We start from the raw sequence: 20,640 nt of genomic DNA on the forward strand, positions 1-20,640 counted from the left end.
GGACCAGCTCCTTGTGGCAAGGGATTTTCAGGTATGTCTTTGGTTCCTGTCCCCTCTGGATCCGGAACCCTTCTTTCTGCCACTCCACCCAGTACTAAATACCAATATATGCATAGTCTATCTACCTTATTTGAGATTGTAAACAATTAAGAACCAAGTGGAAAAGATTATCAGAAGCAGAACAGTACCCGCACAGCTAGTTCTGAAAGCTCTAGGTTCGATGGTGGCGACCATCACATTAGTTCCCCTGGCAAGATATCACATCAGAATATTGTAATGGCTTCTAACATCCCAGTGGTCCATTCTGTATCAGCCAATGTCACACCAGATTTTGATTACAAACCATTGCAAGGAAGACCTAGCTTGGTGGATCCAATCAGAGGAAATGCTCCTGAGCTGCCCCTTTGTCCTGTACCAACCCTAAGCCATAATGACCATGGACACCTCACAGATGAGGTGGGGGTATTTCCTGGGCAAGATGGTCCAAGGCACTTGGTCCCCCATGGAGGCTACCTTGCATATCAATAATCAAGAGCTGAGGACAATGCTTTTAGCATTGCAGGCCTTTCAAACTACTCTCCCTCTAGGAACAATTGCGATTCAGACAATATGTCTGTAGTTTGATACAAACAGGGAGGAAACAAGTTGTACCCCCTTTGTCAAGAAGCACTCAAAGTCCAGCAGTGGGTGATCTCTTCCAACCACTTTCTGACAGTAACACATATTCCGGAAGGATTCATTGTGATAGCAGACAAACTGAGTAGATGCATTCTTCTGCTTCACGAGTGGTCTCTCAATCCCTGAGTGGCAAAAAAGATCTTTCTTCACTGGGGCCAGCCTTGCTGTGACCATTTTTCATCGCCCTCGTCTCCAAGAGACAGTCTCTTGCATGATTGACCCTTCGGACTCCTGTATGCCTTTCCTCCCTTCCCATTAATTCCACAATTTCTAAAGAAAGTGATCAGGTTGAAGAGCAAAGTAATCCTCATTGTTCCCTTCTGGCCTCAACAGATTTGATTTCCCTTTCTTTGGCCTTATTTGATTCAATGACCATGGACTTTGGTCCCAGATCCGGATCTCATATCCCATCCAGAGGAATTAGTTCACCCAAACCTTCAAAACCTCAAGCTCATGGCTTGGCTTCTCCAGTTCCATTGATTGACAGGAGTAATAAACTTTCTTCCCTAGGTCATAGGATTCTGTTGGCCTCCCACAAGCCTTCCACCAGAAAACTCTTCAATAGTAAATGAAAGAGGTTTTCCTTCTGGGGTTGTGAGAATAACACTAAACCTTTCTCTGTTCCTATTGATAAAGTCTTAGAACTCTTAGCTTTACTGTTTGAAGAAGTGGCATTTTCCTCTATCATCAGGATTCAACTAGCAGCTATTGCAAATTTTCATCCCGGATTTAAAGAATGTTCTCTAATTTCTCATATTATTTGCAAAGCATTTTTAAAAGGAACGTTGATGTTAAACCCTCCATATAGGGATCCATATACACCTTAGGATTTAAACTTAGTGTTACAGATAATAGTTCATTCACCCTTTGATGTTGCTGTCGACTCCAACTTGAAATTCTTGACTTGGAAAAATGTACTTTTGGTAGCAATAACGTCTGCCAGACAAATTTCTGAAATTCAAGCTCTATCTTTACAACCACCTTATTTGATATTCCACAAAGACAAGGTTTCACTGAGAATAAACCCTTCTTTTTGACAAAGGTGGTGTCAGAAAAGAATATCAATCAGACAGTCAACCTACCAATAGTTTTTTCCCAATTACTCAAACAAAGGAGAGTACTATTTGCATTTATTAGACATTCATTGACAATTATGCTTCTACCTTCATAGAACAAAAGACATAAGGAAGTCTGACCAGCTATTTGTTTCCTTTGCAAGTACTAAAATGGGAAAACCAGTTACCAAAGTCACCTTATCTAGATGGCTAAAAGATTGTATTTCCTCTATATGCAACAAGAGGAAAGTTGAATTACCTGGGCCTGTTAAGGCACACTCTACCAGAGCAGTCACTTCTTCAGCAGTGTTCCACTCTAACACTTCTATGGACAAGATTTATGCAGCAGCAATATGTGCTACCACTCATACTTTTATTACTCATTGCAAATTGCATTTGGTCTCTTAGGGAAGAGCATCATTTGATTCTATGGTGCTTAGGAATATCCTTCCATGAGTCCTCCCAAGATCTAAGGTAGCTGAGGACTCCGTCCCATAGGTCAAGGAATAAATTAAGACCGACAACATCAGATAAAGAAGTTATGTACTTACCATAACGTTCCATCTATTTTATCCATCTTCATTTACCCTTGACTCCCCACCCTCCATCCCCCTTCCCTTCAGACCTCTTGGTGGAATGATTTATGGTCCTATTTATTAATGTTTTTCACCCATAACACCAGATATGGTCTCCATGAAGATATTATTAGGATTATAATTTCTGTCTTTCTATCCAAAAACTCAATCTTAGGTAATTGGGAGAGGAGCATTCTGTGTAGGACGTAGGCTCAAGAGTTTTTGGTCAAGGCGGCCTGTAGTAATGGCCAAGTCGGTTCCTATATTCGGAAATGAACCCACAGATCAAGGCTAAATGAAGAGGGACAACCCAGATGGAACATTATAGTACGTAGACAACTTCTTTTTTTCTATCAAATAATTGGAAAGATCAGTTAAGCCGGGAGGTTAAAACTAATGGCTTTTGAGTCAGCTCCACAATAGATAAACAGTGCCTTTACAATCATAAGTTTAGAAATGAAAACCAAAGCACTGCAGTACAATCAGCCACAACAGAAGTACAAATCCAAAACAACATTTTGTTCAAAGCATCCAGCCATAAAATCACATTTCATAAGTAGTGTGAACTCTGAAAATATCAAGACAAAATGATATGACAGTCAACTAGCAAGTCACCTGAGGTACAGAATCACAAGTCTTACAAACTACAATAACCAACATCACAGAACCATGACGTCAGCAGCCACCCCACCCTGAAATACAAGCGGCTGTTGTGGATAAACCTCAATGCAAAGTACAAAGTCGAAAATTAAAATTGTAACACACACACACACACACACAAAAGATAAAGAAAATCAATACCATACTCCACTGACCTAAGGGAGCATTTCTGAAGAAACAGACAAGAAATGTTAAATTCTGATACAATCTGCCTAACTTATATAAAACTAAGACACATAGCTGTGATACACAGCTACACTCACTTTCAGCAATAAGAAATAATGGGGTCACTTTTTTCTCCACTGTACTTAAAAGGCCATCACGAAACAAAACCAAATAATCATGAAAATTAAACACATATGCTGAGTTTCAGGAAAAGATTCACCACTTACAGTAATTGTCCAACACAATACGGTCAATTACTGTGACAGAGAGAAAATGCAATTTAGAGACAGCTACGTCTGCAACGAGAAAGTGCTGCACACTAGTCCATATTGCCATGTCAGATATGACAGGGATAGTGTTCTCCCTAGCAGCTTGTGCATTGCATTGGCAAAGAACCCCCTACACTCACACACACACACACACACACACACACACACACACACACACACACACACACACACACACACACCATCTGAGCACTCACCAGAACACCAGAATGGATCTGTGCCCTGACTATATCTTAGGGGCACTGTCTATTTAAGTGACTGCTCAAAGTGAAACCCTAAACCTTAATAATTAAGGGCAGCCACGTGCCTTAAAACTCCACACACACTGCCAGGTCTCCTTCCCTTTTATTTATTTACTTATTTCATTAATCACCAAATATTACAGTCTGCCAATGTAAGTCACAGAGTTTCAAAGCTTTGTTGTTCGGTGTTAGTGGTGCAACAGGTAGCTCACTTGCTTTGGGTGAAGAAGGTTGTGGGTTTTCTTCCCAGAACAGGTAGATTAATTTCTGACACTACTGCGTAGCATGGGGGGATAGGGTACTGCACTCCTGAGTCTGTCCTCTTTGAATAAGATGCCTAGTAACTATAAACCTGGGAATGATCAATAATGACACGGGAAACCTTCAGACACTAGACCCAACCCACTTTGGTTTCATCAGGGGCAGGTCATGCCTACTCAACTTTGTGGATTTCTTTGAGGTCAACAAAGCAATGAATGAGGGTAAAACAGTTCACACTGCCTACCTTGACCTGGCCAAAACAATTGACACAATACCCCACTTGGGCATTGCTGACAAACTGTAGAGGGTAGGTATAAACCCTTATGTCACCCAGTGAATAGCCAGATGGCTTATAGACAGGATCCAAGAATTTAGAATTGGAGAGTCCACCTCTACAGAGATGCCAATCGCAAGCGGAGTCCCTCAGGAATTGGTCCTGGGACTGCTCCTTTTTGGAATTTACTTCTCTGAAGTCAAGGCCAATGTCAAGGGCCTCTGGCTGATGAAATTTACAGATGATTGCAAATTAGGAGCAGTCATAGAATCTCACACTAATACTAATGATCTCCAGGAAGGGCTGACACAGACAAATAACTTGTGTTAGAGCCATGGACTTGCTTAATAGTATCCTTTGGGAAGTTATCTACTCCTGTTGACTAAAATATTGACAACATATTCCTAAGAGTTGACCCATCAGTCAGGCACTTGAGGACACACATTCACAGTAATCTACCCTTTAACCATCACATGTCTACAGTAGTGAGAAAATCATTCTGTGTTATGCAACTTATAAACAAAGGTATGGTATCTAGGTCCAAGGGGTCTTGTTCCACTGCATTCAACATTCATTAGACCAGTCATTGAGCACAATGCCCCCTTTGGTATGTACCTAACCAGGCACATCCAACAACTGGAACATCCACAGAGGTTCCTCACTAAAAGAATACAGGGCATAAGTAACATGTCCTATGCAGACTGCCTCAAAGCTGTATCCATGTATTCTTACTATAGGTGATTGAGGGGAAATCTTTTCCTAGCATGCAAGGCACTGTCAAACTCCACCCTGATGGATCTCCTGCATATCCACAAAACAAACAGCATCAGAATTACCCCTTCTAAAGACTTAAATCTTGCCTGTGATATAAATAGGAGCTGCTGGAGAAATAGGTGTGTATCCCACAGACTACGCCTTCTCTGGAACAGGCTCCCCATCCATGTGAAGCACAGTTCCTCCCTAACCCATTTCAAGTATAACTTTGGCAACTGGCTGTGGAACAGGACATTCAACCCTGGTTTGGCACCTATGTCTCTAATGGATACAGGCATTCTTTAAATGGTTCAACTCCCAGTCCCTGCTTGTAAATGTTTCATCTCCCAAGGCTTATCAAGGGTGACAGAACTTGGCAGAAACATGTGATGCATGGTTAGGCTTAAAAAGCCCCATAGCAGTTGTGAGCCTAGTACACAGCTATGAACCTTTGAACCTATATACTTCAGGCTGGACAGAGTACAAGATTGGATATTTATGAGGTATGGACAGGAAAAAGATACAGTTCGGTTAACTAGTTGTCTTTTAAGCAACTTTTAGCCATGGAGATTCCCCCCAGTAATGATTCTGTACATTTATAGGGATGGTCTTAGTCTTTATAAGCCCATCTGGGCTTTAACTCATGTTTGCAAATACTGTATGCAACTTTTAATTATTCATACCTTAGAAGTGTTGGCAATATTGTATTCTGCTGTATGTTCATTTGTGTGAAATTATTTTTGCAAGCTTGTCATTAGCCATTTGTACAGTTGTGAGTGATTCATCTAAGCTGTGCCAGAAACCGGTTCATTCAGATTAATGCACTATCCCAGTAAACATGCGCACATACACACATACATATGTATATACATAGGCATATACATATGTAAATTAGGTCCCAGTAGATAAAAGGAAAAAGGAAAGACTGTGAGAATAGAAAATACTGATGTACAACTATAAAACAAAGTAATAAAGTATCATCTTGTTGCTACACATTCATTATATGCAGCACCAAAATGTATAACAGAAATAAAAGACTGGATTTTTTTTCCATTTGTGGTTGAAAGTTGTAATAAGCCCCACATCCATTACAAATACTTCTTGGTGTGGTAAGCCCTCAGAAAGACTGAAGTGCAATTGTATAAGAACTGATGAGGCTACAGCAAAGTTCTAGTTTTAATGCCAGTTTCTATCAATATGGTGGTCATATCTCTCAACTGTCCAGATTTTCCCAGGATGTCCAGATTTGTGTGTCATATTTTTTGGTCTGTTTCTCATAAAATTGTGGTTTTCTGGCAAATCCCAGGCATATCCTTGAGGGCTGAAGTCAGAACATAACGTTGCACATTTGAGTTTCAGACTTCATATCCTTCAGCAAATTCATGCTAATGCAAACCTTGTTATTCTATCAACTTTCTAAGTTTGTAAGAGCAATATTTAAAAAATGTCCCTATTTTGGGACCTTTGTCCCCCCCCCATTATTTGTGCCTTTTTCCAGATTTCTTGCTCTAAGAAGTTGAGAGGTATGGTGTTAGTATAGGACCCAGTGACAAGTGATATGGATTTTGTGTATGACATCAGATCAGTCTAATGGTGTGTTTTTGATCTTTGGCAGCAGAAACAGCAATTCCTCTGTTTAACTTAAGAAGCAACCTGAAGTAAACACACTGCCATCTGTCCCATAATGTATTGCAATGGCCATTAAAATCAGATCTTGTCATCCCAAATGTGCAGCTGTTAAAGTGGCAAAACATTTACTTAGCATTTTCTATCATTAAATTCACATGTTTTGCTAAAAAGAAAAGCCATGCATGAAGGATTTTACAGGTTAAAAAAGAAACACACTTACCAGCAACTGCCTTCTATTCCTTTATTACATTGGGGCAGGAAGTACTCTACCTTGTCATGTCTTCTTTTCACAAACCAAATTTCAAATGGCATGCATACTCAAACAAGGTCACCTCAAAAAATCTTACAGGTTAAAAAAAAGATAAAAAGGTGTGGATATGGAGTAGGTGATAAACATACATAATTATTGTATAAATGCCAATATCCAACAGTTTTTTGCCTTTTACTCAGGTTTTAGAATAACCACATATGGTGTTTGGGCATTCTGGTACACTACCCTTCAATGAATGCTACTAGTATAATCATAAAAAATAATAGCATTTTGCTAGCTATCGAAGTACAAGCTGAAAATACCTTTGGTGGATTTGTGTATGCTTTTTTTAAGCAAAACCTTTTTATCTGATTAAATAAACTGAAATAAAAGTACACTACAATCAACTGTGTGTTCACTCAGTAAGCAATGTAATTTACTGAAAGTGACTCAGATCTTCTTTCCAAGGTGACAATATAGAGTGCAGAGAAAATTCATGTGGGGAAAAACATAACAGTTGTTGCACATCTACATATAATACATACCAGACCTATACATAACAATACCATAAGCCATACTATGCTGCAAGGAGATATTCTTTAATTAACCTTGGAAGAAACCATTGGGTAGAATGTGGTACTGAATGTAAAGCTGTTTGAAACGTGCCACTGTAGCCATGTTCAGTACTTTTTTCAGACTTGAGAAACATGAAAAATTTAAAGTGCTGCCTTCAGCAATTAAGCACTATAAAATTGATTAATCAGTATATATGAATAAAAGAATAAATACTTTTAAAACAGCTGCACTAGAAAACAGTAACCACACACACTGCTCTGAGATAAGCTTTTGAGAGAGCTTGCAGAATATTTTGTACCAATACCACATCTCAGACTGAGTGTACTAAAAGTCTGAAGGATTTCAGCAATGTGTGAGAGAAAAGTCCATGACACTTCGCTTTACCTAAATATGCTCTATCCCAGGTGTAAATGTATTAAAAAATATCGTCTTTCCTCTCCAGCTGATATTTACTGACATTCATACAGTATCTGCTTACCTGGAATAACAAAACTGCAGCTTAAGACTTGAAAGCAGCACTTTGAAATAGAGTTCCTCAAGCTACTGCACCCTAGGTAATATTACGGTCGGTCAGCAGTGGTGGGTGTTGCTTAATATTACTCGATCTTTTCCACAGCACAGTTAACTCTGTGTATCTACTAATCTCTGCTTGGGCAACAATAAACTGCTTATGCATGCAAGTTCTTCTGCTGACTGTAAAATGCAGAACTATGAATCCTTGAACTTTCACCAACCCAAAATGTACTGAAGACATAAACTTTGTAACTTAATCATGATCACAAGAGATCTGACATTGTCTGCTTTTTAAAACTTAAATACAATGACTGTCTAAAATTAAAATGCTATTATTAGCATACTCCATCACAGCTGTGTAACAACATTCAAATCAGCACTCAAAAAAAGTGTCAGGACTGAAACCTCTGTAGGCGTGTGTTCTGCCTTCTTACACTAAGTAAGAAAATGTAACAAGACATGTTGTGAAATAAGGAGTAATGAAAGTCACTCATTTAATCTGCCCAGCAGTATGTCCAAAAGACATGCATCTGGAGCATTTCTCCCCGGGCCTCCGCTGAAAACAGGCTCTGTGGAACCTAGTCGGACTTTCCCGGTCAACAAAAATGATAAATAAAAAAAAAATGATAAATAAATATCCTTAGTACAGGGGTTTTCAACTAGTGTGCCTCAAGAGGTTAACAGGTGTGCCACAAGATTTTTTAAAAAAAGATAGTTAGCCCTTTAAAACTTAAGGATTACTTCACTCACCTGCTGTTGCTGCCACTGAAAATGTCTGTTCATAATCCACCAAAAGCCACTTTGCCTCCCTTTTATTTTGAATTAAGAAATACACGAATTATCACAGAGGCAAGGTACGGTGGCACAGATGCTCAGACTAGCCCAAATACATACAGGTACAAAACACGACATTGCCATCATGGCTATGCTCAAGGACAATAGGCCCCTATTGGTGAAGGGACGATCAATTGACATAACTTGTCTTGGGATTCCTGCATTAGTATTTGAATGGATGGTGCCTGCTCTGTGTCATGAAGTGTAAAAGGATTTGTAACACTGGCTCAAAAAAAATATTCTAGAGTTATTTGTACTCCTTGTTTTCTCCACAGAAAAGTACTAGTGTCAAAATCATTGGTACCTGAGCTTTAAAAAGTACTAGACAAGAATGTCACAATTGTCAGTTATATAAAAAGCAGGCCATTACAATCAAGATTGTTTGCAGCACTATGTTCCCCAATGGAAGCTTCTCACAACCAGTTGTTATTCCATGCAGAAGTTATAATTCCATAAAGTATTAACAACAATGAAATAACAGCCCCAGGTTACGATATTATATGAAAACACAGGAAATCTAAAAAGGGTGGAGGAGTAGCTATATTATTTAAAAATCACCTAATTCTAGACCACATAGACATAAACATTCCAGAACTTATCTTTGCCAAATTAAAAATTAATCCCAAAAACACATTAATATTATTGGTGGGTATATCCCACCAGGAAATAATATCCGCACTTTGAAAAACATAGTACTCTGGATATCAAATTCTCTCCCACAAGAAACCATTCTGATGGGAGGCTTCAATATAGATTGGCTTAACTGCTCCCCAGAAAATCCATCTTCCCACATAAACCCCCATGGGTTTACGCAACTCATCACTTCCCCTACAAGGACTGATAAATCTTCCAAAAGACATTAATTCTTGAATGGATTTTAGTTAGCAACCCCTCTCAAAAAAAACCTCCCACATTCTACCACTACACCAGGGAGGTAATTCCATTGAACTCACCAATTATCGACCAATTACCATTCTATCTTCCTTATCCAAAATACTAGAGTCATGCACATCCAACTAATGGACTACCTTCTCGCATGCAAACTACTATCAAACACCCAGTACAGCCTCTGTCCTTTCACAGCAGCACCACAGCACTACTATCCTTTACTAACACTGTTAACCACCATAGAAACACATAATTTGCATCAGCCATATTTTTAGACTTATCCAAGGCCTTTGATGTGGTCAATCACAATAAACTCATCAATATTCTCTCCACTCTAAACCTCAGCAATTCCACCATTACATGATTTGAAAGCTATCTAACAGGACAACTGAAAGCCATCCAATAGCAACACTGACACTCTATCCTCTTCTTCCAGTCTCCTTAGGGGTTCCACAAGGCTCAATCCTTGGACCACTACTACTGTCGCTGTTCACTAACCACCTCAGGACCTCAGCACTACAAGACTCTGTAGTACAATATGCTGATTACTCCACCCTAATATGTGCTGCCCCCACACTGGAAGACCTCCAGACCAAAGCCCAAGATTCCTTTCTATCAGTAGAAACCTGGCTCACTAACGCCGAGCTAATTCTAAATCCCAGCAAAACTAAGCTCCTTCTTTTTAGCCCAACCAGATACCCCTCATCTTCCCAGTCCTTTAATATCTTCTCCAGGAACAAAACTGTGATCACCCCAAGCACTTACACTAAACTGCTCGGGGTAGAAATTGACAAAAACCTGAAATTCGATATTCACATAGCCTAAACCATCAAAAAGGTTCACAAGAAAATAGGTCTCTTATATAGAAACAAACAATTTCTTACAAATAACATGAAAAATACCACATCCCACACACACTTCCTATCAACCCTCCTCTGTGCCTCCCCAGTATTAACTAATCTTCGCAAAACAAACCTAAACCAACTGGAATCTTGTTATAATAAAATAGTAATATTTGCCACTGGAGCTTTACATAGATCACATCATGTACAGCACTAAAGCAGCTTAATTGGCTCAAATTCCCACAGCTTCTACACTTTAATGAACTAACCTTTGCACACAAAATTCTCCACCAACCCAATAAAACCCCTTTCTCCAGAAATTCATTCAACCATACACCTTAACCTGATCTCTTTGCTTCAGTAAACAGCACCTTCTAGATACCACCAAAGCCAACAACTCAGATGGGAAATATCTCTTCTCTAACTATATCCTAAAATTTGAAATAAGCTGCCAATCCCAATAACCTCTAACAGCTCTCTCTCTCACAATTCAAAAAGCTCCTCAAATCATACCTAGTGGACACCTGGCTATGTTTTTGTTACTGCCCTGGTTAAGCCTTCCTGATTTTCCAAACAATCTTTTACTCTCTTTAAATAACAAGATGTAGTAATCTCATCTGTTAAGTTTGTAATCCTCTTTATCATTTCAATCGCACCTGTAGAAACTACAGTTGTATGTGTATAACCCTACTTATTATTTCAACTGCAACTGTAGTAATATGAGCTATGATGGGACTTTCTCCATGAAATGAAATGCATGTCTTCTACTTTTGCATTATTTGTCATCGATATCATACCTGTATGTTGTTAAACTGCTGAAATCTCTGTAACTGGAACTCTATGTATGAGTATATGTTGGCATTATCCTTGTAACTGAAGCTTTTCTGCCCGGCCTTCCACTGAAAAAGGACCTGTGTCCAGTTTCACTTTCCCGGTAAACAAATGTAAAATAAATAAATAAAAAGAAGTTAGGTGGTTATCTCATGGTCAAGTTCCATCAAGATTGTATGAACTAAAAGAGGAGGCTCTTCCTTTTTGACTATTCAGCAATCTCAGTTAGCTGATTTTCTCAGTGATGAGCTTTGATGCAATAAATTGCATTTCTTTCTGATTTGTTTCAATCTTTGAACACACTTAATAAAAGTATGCAAGGACATTGTGAAAATATTCTTACTTCCACCAACAAAATTAAAGCTTAAGGAAAAACTAATGCTTTGGGATGAAAGAATCAGAACAGAAAATGAGTAGAAATGTTTGAGCTAACGAAAGGGTGGAAACTGGATGGAAGTCTTATAGATCTATTTTTACAAATTTTAAGATTACTTAGTATAAATAATGAAAAATATTTTCCCTCAGTTGATGCATCATCCTTGGATTGGATAAGAGATCCACTTGTCTTAAATGCGTGCACACTGGCAAATTTAAATTTTACAGAAGAGGATGAGTTGACAGAGATAAGAAATGACAGAGAATTAAAACCTAAACATTCAACAACAGGTACTAGTTCATTTTGGTTATCTCTTAAAAGTGAATTTCCCAATATTACAAAAAAAGCAATAGAGGCACGACTTCCTTTCTCCATGTCATATTTGTGCAAATCAAGCTTTTCTGCAATGAATAATATTAAGAACAAAAAAATAGATCACAGCTGGAAACCATGGAAGAGTTTGCCTGTCCAAAATTCAGCTTCGCACAAAAGACATTCTAAAACAACGTCAAGCTCAGATATCTCATTAAATATTAAATGTAAGTAGAACTAAGGAAAAGATTTTCTAAATCAATCAAAATTATAAGTATTTTTTGTCAGGCAAAAATATAATATATATATATATTTTTTTTTTGGTGTGCCACAAGATATTTGCAATTAGTTTGTGTGTGCCCTGAGATGAAAAAGGTTGAAAATCTCTGGCTTAGTGGAACTTCTTGTTTGTCACCAGCTAGCTGACAGATAGTTAAAAGAGTGTCAGCATGACACTCAGAAGCATCCTTTAACTGTGGTTAGACTCGCAAACATTTCAGAGTTTATGGAAAATACTTTTCTTTTGCAGCTTTGAGGATGCCATTATTTTAAGTAACAACCTCCCGAGGTAGTTACACGACAATATTTATTTATTAAATTAATTCACTTAGAAAGTTAATAAAACAGCAGGTTATGCTTTAATGTACATTTTCTGAAGAATATGTTGTGAAACTCTCATGTTTGGCATTATTTACTGATTGTATTCCTCAGTGATGTATCAGAAAATCAAACATTTTACAAAGAACAGAGCAAAATTATGGGCAAAGTCAGATAAATTCCTCCTTACCCAACATTCAATACTCGCAAAACCACCACTAGCATGTCCTCATAATGATAGGCCTATGCTTGTCTCATGCATTCTGGAATTATATCATCATTTGGAAACCTTTTTTAGAAATGTGGCACTATTTATGCAATAGTCTTTCTCTCAAATAATTATTCTTTACAACAACCCTAAGTTATCCAGTCAGCATTTTCAAACTATATCTATTTATTTTTATAGATTACTTTTTTAAATGTGATACGACTGCGGTGGTGGTGCTGCAGTAGCGTTGTCACCTCACAGCAAGACGTTGTGCTGTTCGATTCTCAGCTAGAGCGTCTTCTGTGTGGAGACATGTGTGAATGGGCATACCTTCGTTGAAGGTTGTGCATCAGGGCTGGCAAACTCAGCACATAAAAAATCTACTGCCAATCATTACCGGACCAGAGTTCCACTGTGGTGACCCCTAACCGGGAAAAGCCGAAAGACACAAACAAACTTTTTTAAATGTGATACATACTTTTAAGCTATGGATTCACTTGTGATACATATATATTTTCATATTCTCCTCCCTCTACTTTAATTTTCTACAAGACTTTATATGTTCAGCTCCCTTAGTCTCTCTTACTGACTTTATAAGACATTTTGGAGATCTTGCAACATTTTGTCACCTTCATCTAACCTGTTTCTTTCAGTCTATATCATTACTTTGATGGGGTCTCCAGAAGTGCATATGATACTCTAGATGGGTTACAATGAATGTTCATAAAGAGGGATTATAACTTATATAGGAACATAAGACCAACACTAGACAATCAACAACGAGGACCATAAGATGCCTAGCCATATACACTTTTAAGCACATACAATTAAAAAGTGTTTGCCTGTCTTGTCAAGCACTTAATAATGCTCATTTCCCAAATTAAACAGGGCTTACCTGACAATCCTGCTATAAATTTGTGTCTTCCTGTCCAGTCATCAAGACCAGCCTTAAAGGTATCAGAGTAGTGCTTTGACCTAGAGCTGGATTCAGCACTTGGAGACCTAGGCAGCTGCTGGTTGGGGGGGGGGGGGGCTGTTACAAAATTTAAATTTAATTAAACAAAAAAAATCTCACATTTCTTCTTTAAGGACACATTCTTTCCTTCTGCTTTGCTGTCATCTGCTTTAGAATAAAAGATGAGAGTTCAGCAGCAGAATCTGGGTGTGCATGTGCATGTGTGTGTGTGTGTGTGTGTTTTATACCTCTCAACTTCCTAGAGCAAGAAATCTGGTCAAAGCCATAATTGAAAGTGGGACAAAGGCCCAAAAATAGGGACAATTTTTAAATATTGCTATTTCAAACTTAGAAAGTTGATACAATAACAGGTTTTACATTAGCATAAATTTTCTGAAAGGTATGAAGTCTGAAACTCAGATGTCTGTCATTATTTTCAAACTTCAATGATTTGCCTCTAATTTGCCAGAAAACCACAATTTTATGAAAAATGGACAAAAAACATAAGGCAAAAATCTGGCCATTCTGTGAAAATCTATACAGTTGACGATGGTGTGTGTGTGTGTGTGTGTGTGTGTGTGTGTGTGTGTGTGTGTGTGTGTGTGTGTGTGTGTGTGTGTGTGTGTGAAATGCCCTAAATGGGGAAGGCAGATTAGTTAATCAGCTTGCTCGGGCTTAAACCTTTACCTTGGCTTTGTGAAACCAGAGTCTTAATTCTCTACACCAACCACCAGAATCTACACTTAGTCATCAGGGTTGATTGAAATGTTCTTAAATCGGTGATTTTTGTATTTTATTGGTTCATACATTTTGTTTCACTGCTTAATGGAAAAAAATCTTCAAATCTACAGGGGTACATTTTCAAGGAATATGAGCTTCAAGGAAAGACATTTACAGTAGCTCACGCTAAGTCTGCTTTCAATGTGCAACTGTTTTGTTTAGCAAATAGCTGTCAGTGTTTGCAATATAAGATATTTAAATTAAAAGTATTAAATTAAATCCATATATCTGCCTTCATTTTCAAAGGAATGAAGAAAATAATATGCACACTGACAACTTTGAGCAGTGTTTATGGTAACTGAGGAGAGAAAGAGAGACGAGAAATGGGATATCAGAATGGTTGTAGAGGGGAGGCCTAGTCCATTCCTATGCCTAGGGCTCCATTTGTCCATGATCCGGCTCTGCTTTGACTTGTAGTGGTAACTCATTCCATAAGCAGTGAATACATTGAGTTAAGAACCTAAGCTATCTCTCTAGCAAGTCTTTTGTGCTTGTTGCTGTAGATTTAGGTCCTTAGTGTGGTGTTTGTAGAGCTGCTGGTTTGGGGAAAAAATAGGAGGTCAAATAAGACTGGGTCTTTTATGGCTCAAAAAGCAAGACACAGGTCACCTTGGCACAGCATGTAGGCTACTGAGTATTAAGTAAAGCTGCTCTAATCTATTGAGATAGTTGAAGGATTTAAGGCCTTTAATTTTCTTGGAAAGGTATGTGTGGGGCTTTTCTAGTTTAGTGATATGCTTCTATTTGCACATACCAAAAGTGGCACTGTACTTAGTTAAGGATCTGGTGGAGAAGATAACAGCAGCAGAAGAATTTCTTTAGATCTTGGCAATATTTGCATGGAAATTAACTGGGTTGTATAGAAGGTGTAACGATCCCACAAACTCAGGGCAGTAACTAAGGAGCCTCAATACTCACCACTGGTAAGAGAGCGTCATTGAAAGCAGGGATACAAATACACAACTCCCCCTAAGAGTACACAGGCAACAGGCTCCAAACCTGGGATTGGACTATATGCTTCACTCCAGGTCCGCAAATGAGTCTTCACACTAACCATTATAGAGCACTGTGTCCCAGTTCTAGGTATTTGACACACACACTCTTAAATATTTGATATTCACACATACAAACACTCTTTGGAAAGACTGGCACAGATTTACCTTCTATGTCCTCTTTCCCAAATTACAAGGTAATGGCTGCCACCAGTCAAATAGCACAATACCATTCAAAAGGGGTGTTCAATTATATTGGGCAAAATAAATATTGATACAAATGGTAGCATGTAAGACAAGCAGTAAGGCTTTTCAGAGTGGCCCTGGTGTTATCACAGTAAGCATAAAAGCACTTTCTAAATAGCCAGCCACAATACAAGGTAGTAAAATATTTAATAATAAATAACATGATTTAAAACCTGTATACAGTGAATAACTGATTCTCATAAACCACAGTTTCACACAAAGGAATTATGAAAACAACACTGTAGGATAGTTTTCACACTGATTGTAGAACTGTGGTGCAGTAATAGCATTATCGCCTCAGAGCAAGTGTTTCTCCTGTTCGATTCTTGGCTGGGGTGCCTTCTGTGCAGAGTTTGCATGTCCTCTCTGCATTCATGTGGGTTTCCTCTAGGTACTCCATTTCCTCCCATGTTACAAAGACGTGTCTGGAGCATTTCTCCCCAGGCCTCCGCTGAAAATTGGCTTTGTTCCAAATCAGACTTTCCCAGTAAACAAATGTAAAATAAATAAAACTATCTAAAGATTAAGTGCCCCTGCCTAATTTAATTAACTCAGCAAGGCAAGATGATACTCTTACTTCTGCTATGTAAGATAAGAATTTATGCCCACTCTTCAGGCTGTTGACTGGTCCTTAGCGACTGGAACAACTCATCCTACTATTACTGCTGAACAGCTCTGGAAAAGTGATAACTACTGATCTGGAAAACAACAACTGAGCAACTACAACAACTACTTAATTGTAAGTGACTCAGAGCCTGCTTTTATAGCAGAGTTTTTTAAAAGTTACAGAAAGCTGTTATGAGAATTCTACTCTTTTATATCAGACTTTAAAAAGTAAATAAAATAGCTGCTGTGGAGATTCTATTCTTTCAGCTCTGGAACACAATGACATCACATCTAGGTCAGCTGACTGGCATAACCTCCATTCAAAATATTTCTTTTAAAAAACATGTACATTTAGTCAGCCAGAAGAACACTTTTGATTCAAACATCTTATACAAATCAAAGTAATAATAAAAAAAAAAAAAAACTTATTTATAAAATTATAGCTAGTCATACTGGCATATATAACAAAGGGTAATTTACAATTATTTACAAGTATTTACAAAACTTCAACCAGTCATGTTAGTACAGACAACAACATCCAATATCATCACATTTCTCCACCTTTGAAGACTCAAGCTAGATTTTCAAGTGACCCTACTAAATCATCACTTGAGAAAAAAAATAGGGCTGACTGAAAATATATCAACCAGTACCTTGTTCCTGCACTGGCATTGCTGAAATCTGGACTGGTTAATGCAGGGGGTCCTTCCAAAGCCTCTTTATGTTTCTGGAATGCCTGCTCACAATCTGTGGTCCACATTACTTTACCTAGTTTGTTTTTCTTTCTTAGGTCAGTAAGGTGTGCAGCTATTGTACTATAGCTGGACACAAATTTCCTATACTACTCCACTGTCCCTAGGAAAGTTCTAAGCTGCTTTTTGGTAACAGGGACAGGCCACACCTGAATAGTTTACACTTTGGCAGGATCTGGCCTAATCTTACCACTCCCTACTCTGTGTCCTAGGTAGGAGACCTCTGCCATACCCACCTGACACCTTATTAGGCTTAATGGTCAACCCTGCCCTTTTTAATCTACCCAAGACCTGCCTGACATGTTGAAGGTGCTCTTGCCAGGAATGACTGTAAATGGCAATATCATCCAAATAAATGAGAGCATAATCTCCTGCTTCTACTAAGATATGATCTACTAACCTCTGGAAGGTTGCTGGGGCATTCTTCATCCTAAAGGGTATCCCTGTAAACTCATGAATTCCAAAAGATGTTACAAAAGCAGACCTCTCTCTAGCAATGCGAGTCAAGGGCGCCTGCCAGTATCCCATGGTCAGGTCAATAGTGGTCAGATACTCCAGCTAGCTGCTCTAAAGCTTCATCTGTTCTAGGCATGGGGTACGCATCTGACTCTGTATAACTGTTTAACTTTCTGTAGTCTACACAGAATCTTACACTACCATCTTTCTTCTGTACCAATACTCCTGGCAAAGCCCACGGACTACTGGACTCCTGGATTACCCCCAGCTCCAACATCTCCTTTATCTCCTCCTTCAAAGTCTGTTTGACTCACTCAGGCACCCTATAAGGAGTTTGCTTAATAGGAATGGTGCTACAATAGGTGGGTACACTGAGGTTTCCCAGTGAACATGCTCTCAAATTCCTGTAACACTGCTCGTATTTCTTTAACTTGAATAATGGATAGCTGCTGAAATATTGTTACCTCTCCCACAGAAGTGTCAGTCTGAGTCTCACTTAGGTCAGTCAGCAGATCCCCCTCAGACTCCTCCTGCCATCCACTGTGAATATTTAGCACCATGGCCTCCCTATTGTGATAAGCCTTCATTACGTTAACATGGTACATCTTATGCTCCTGCCTTCCACCTATCTTTTGGTATTACTCATAGGTCCTTCAGTACATTGTTACATCTTTTGCAATCCCAAGCCAATAAAAATTTTGCATAATGCATCTCTTGGTATGCTTTATGCCCACATGACCTGCAAAAGGAATGTGATGGACTATGGCTAGAGGTGCCAGACAGTAGGCTCTGGGCACTACCAATTGCTGTATTACCTTACCTTCGAAAACTCCCTCAGGGTTCCACTCTTTGTACAGTACCCCTTTGTTATAGACAAAGGGACTGTCATGGGCTATGGCTAGAGGTGCTAGATGGTAGGCTCTGGGCTCTACCAACTGCTGTATTACCTCACCCTCTATCCCTCCCTGAGGGGTCCATTCTCCATTCAGTAACCCATTTTTCCAGTATACAGACTCCTCTCTTCCTTGAGCAGCAGGTGCCTCCTGAGCTACCTCTCTCAAACCTCATAATGTAGTGTCCGTAAGTTGAGCCTGTCTCAACTCTACTTTTATGACCCTGGTCAGCTCCCCTTCCACAGGAAGTCCAGTATCCTCAGTCAGTGGTGCCTCACTGTCAGCCTGGATACCACCACTCAACTCTGTCTTTGCAATCACCATGTCCACGGGAACACCAGTATCTACCAGCATCTTAGCTGTGGTTCACCTTCAGGCTCACTGCTACAAGGTAGCTCCCTCCCTGAAGTAACCACATCACCAGCCCCAGCTTCAAGCATAGGATTTGCCCCCAGGCTACTAGACATACGTGCCTGTCTCCAAGCTTGACTGCATGCCACTGCATGCACACAAGGATTTACACTATCAAAATCATTCCCTATCAAGACATCTGCAGGGATATCCTCAAACACACCTACCTACTTGTTCCCTTTTCCACCCTCCCAGTCAAGAGGAATCCTGGCCAAAGGTATTTGTAACAGGGTCCCACCCAAAGCTCTGACTGGTGTAGACTGCCCAAGCAAGTAATGCTCCTCCTTAACCACTGCAGGCCTCTCAATGGTTATATCAGAAGTTGTGTCTTTCTTAACAGTGGTCTGTATTCCATCCACTAAGATAGGATACAAAGTTTGGTGATAATATGGCACCTCTGTTGTTTTCAGGCAACTTATCACTGGCATTCTGACATTCTCACTTCATGGCTCTCTCACCCTTTGTTTCTCACCTTGCTTCAATGGACATTTTGTATACTACATGGCCCCTCTGATTACATTTGAAACATCTAATCCCTGATCCTGAATGTGTGCTTGAACTAGTGGCTTCCCTTGTTACTGGTGAACTCTGTTGGAGTGGTTTAGGGTGCCCCCCATTAGTTCCCTTATGTCCATGTACAGCATTGGGAATCTCTTTCTTATGCAGTGGTGTCCTAGTTGCCAAGTAGAGATCCTCTTTACTCCCCAACTCATTTGCAAAGTTACACACTCATTCTGTCAACCAGTTCATCGTGTCCTCAGGCAAAGTGCTGAGAGCTTGTTCCCTCACCAAAAGATCTGTCAGTCCTTCAAAAGTGGTGACCTGACACCCACTCACCCACCTGTGAAAGTAAGTACTTAAATCAGCAATGTAATCACATACACTTTTGTCTGCCTTGTGTTTACGTTTACAAAACTTTTTTCTGTACATTTCAGGAGGTAATTTAAACCAATCAAGCAAACATTGTTTTACATGATCATAATTCAAACAATCAATATCAGACAGTTTAGCAATTGCATTAACAGCTCTACCATGGAGTAAGGGGGTCAGGAACCATATCCAGAGCCCTTGGTCAACATTATATCGTTTACATACCCTCTCAAATATATAAATAAAACTATCAAAGTCATCTCCCTACCTGTACTGAGGAAAAAGTTTACTGACCTTTATGGCTTCTGGGGTTCGGTCATTCCATTTCACACATGCAAACACTCTTTGGAAAGACTGGCACAGATTTACCTACTATGTCCTCTATCACCAGTTAAATACCACAATACCCTTCAAAAAGGTGTTCAACTATATTGAGCAAAATAAATACTGATATAAATGGTAGCATGTAATCCAAGCAGTACGGCTTTTCAGAGTGGCCCTGGTGTTATCAAAGTAAGCATAAACACTATCATGTTACTAAAAGCACTTTCTAAATAGCCAGCCACAATCCAAGGTAGTAAAATATTTAATAATAAATAAAATGATTTAAAACATGTATACAGTGAATAACTGAGTCTAAAAAACCACAGAGTTTCACACATGGGAATTATGAAAATAACAATGTAGGATAGTTTAACTGTCCCTGTCTAATCTGACTAACTCAGCAAGGCAAGATGATACTCTTACTTCTGCAGGGCAAGAAAAGAATTTATGCCCACTCTTAAGGCTCTTGGCTGGTCCTCAGTGACTGGAATAACAATTCCTACTATTACTGTTAAACCTGCTTTTATAGCAGATTTTTTTAAAATTCAC

At 39.1% G+C, this 20,640-nt stretch overlaps 1 protein-coding gene across 3 annotated transcripts in view; it reads right to left on the bottom strand.

Moving 5' to 3' along the window:
• Positions 1-20,640, bottom strand: part of LOC122798133 (biotinidase-like) — a 363,716-nt gene that overhangs the window by 268,453 nt on the left and 74,623 nt on the right. For 2 of the 3 annotated variants that reach the window (XM_044066843.1, XM_044066840.1), the window contains exon 1: positions 7,884-8,011. The exons of the other annotated variant lie outside the window; for it this stretch is intronic. The gene's annotated coding sequence lies outside the window, so the exon portion shown is untranslated. Of the gene's footprint in view, positions 1-7,883; positions 8,012-20,640 lie in introns of those variants that run through there. 3 annotated transcript variants of the gene reach the window in all.

This window comes from Protopterus annectens, chromosome 3.part1 (assembly GCF_019279795.1).
Source record: "Protopterus annectens isolate FY-2018-M chromosome 3.part1, PAN1.0, whole genome shotgun sequence".
Lineage (NCBI taxonomy): Eukaryota > Metazoa > Chordata > Ceratodontiformes > Protopteridae > Protopterus > Protopterus annectens.